Source organism: Monopterus albus, unplaced genomic scaffold (assembly GCF_001952655.1).
Source record: "Monopterus albus unplaced genomic scaffold, M_albus_1.0 scaffold804.1, whole genome shotgun sequence".
Classification (NCBI taxonomy): domain Eukaryota; kingdom Metazoa; phylum Chordata; class Actinopteri; order Synbranchiformes; family Synbranchidae; genus Monopterus; species Monopterus albus.
The window spans coordinates 3,940-5,965 of NW_018128684.1; positions in this window are offsets into that span (position 1 = coordinate 3,940).

A 2,026-nucleotide genomic window follows, 5' to 3' on the forward strand; every position below is an offset into this window, starting at 1 on the left:
AATGATATTAAACTATATTTTCAGGTTAGGAAAAACTCTACTGACTTAGTGGAATGACACTTCCTTTCCAGTTTTCCCACTACTTGCTTTAGGGAGCAGAACTGTGAGCTGTACTGACGGAAGTTTACCACTTCCTCATCGGGTTCCAGATGATGGAAAGAATATTCAGTCACACAAATACCAAAGTGCACTTAATTACCTTTTATTCACAGGCATTTTCAACAAGCATAGATGAAGAGAATGAAATTTAGAGTCCATTATGGTAATGAAGTTAGTCAACTGATAACAGGGTGTGGACATTAAGGTATACAGTATAAGAATGGAACAATATATCTGATGTCCAGTTACAACTCTCAGATCATTTGAATGCAATAAAGGATCTGATAGACCAAGCTCTTCTTTTGGTGCATTTTTTTCTCCAAGAATATTATTTGTGAACAAGCAATTATTTGTCAAGTGCAATTTTATGTGTAGTGCTCATTAATTTTAAGAGACCACAATGCTTTGCAAAATATTGTAAATATAAAAGTTAATATAAACTAATAAAATTGTATTTGTTGTAAAGTTGTAATTTAAATCTTATAAATATTAGTAGAATTGAAAAAAGTACATAACCAGTTATTTCATACAAACTTGTCAGCACTGAAATGTGTGTAAGTGGTCTCTTGAGTGTGCGTAGATTGTGTTCCAAGAAGAAATCCCAGAATGTTCTTGAAAACTGCATAAGTGGGTTTTAACAAGAACCGTGTTCCAAAGAAGATCTGGTGTATGAGGCCCAAAGTTCCTTCCAGCTCATGGTGCTTTTAATCTCAGAAGTTGTTCTCAGACTTCCTTACAGGACCTTGAAGAGTGCAATTCCGCTTAAACTGTGAACCTAAATTGTTGCCATCAGGATTATTATGTTTAGCTAACAAACACACAGTGAGGTGCTGTGACCTCCACAGATGTCTAATCAGATCATGATTTCTGATTTCCATTTAGTACAAAATCTGACATTCTGTATATAGCTGTATCATTCTAATGAAAACTTGTTCTTATCATTATTTAGTGTGAAATCCAGTAGCTACTTTCATTCTATTTATTATGTTGTTATGTATTATAATATGGAAATAACATAGCTAAGACTGCAAACCTTACTGCTGGTTGCTCTATTTTTTTTAACCTTGTAAACTATAAGACATTAACAAATCAAAGTTAGAGCTCATAATTTTGTGAATTTAATTTACCTGCTGTATCAAAACTCAATAATCTCAATATTCAATTTTCTGCATTTATATAAACCATAATAAATTGATCATGCAAATCATGCAATATGACACAAATGTAGGGTTAATTTTAGGTAGGTTAGACATCATTTACATTGCATAACTGGAAAGACATTTAAAATGAATACAGTGAAAGAAGTATTTCTTTTGATTGTGATGCTTAAAGTAATATGTTATCATATTATTATTATTGTGCTATACTATTATATTATACTGGTGATGGTAACAAAGCCACAGTTTAAATATTGCATCTTCAAAAACCATCTATGGAAGAAACAGGGAGACTGCAAAGATTACAGGACAATATGTGATTGAACTGTTACATGCGATGAAGAAAGTATGAACAGACTGAAAATAGTTACTACTGAATTAAAGAGACAAGAAGATGAGAATAACACCAATACTTACAGTAGTTTATCCTGACTGAATCCTGTTCACTTCAGTGACTCAGCAGCAGCACAAGAAAACACATTTGTCCCTCCATAAGAAAACGTCATGTGTCTCTTCTCAGTCTCTCCAGTTTCTCTCTACAGTACATTGGCCTCACAGGAGTTAGGCTGCAGTATCTCAAGTGTAACAATGAGTTTAACAGATTTCCTAAACCAGGGGATAGAAAAAAGCATAGATCACAGGGTTTAGACAGGAGTTAATATATAACAGAAAAAGAATAAATACATTAATTAAAGAACCAAAGATTAGGTCATGGCCAGAGATAGACACACAATAAAATGGACAGTAACACATGAGAAACACAGCAACAA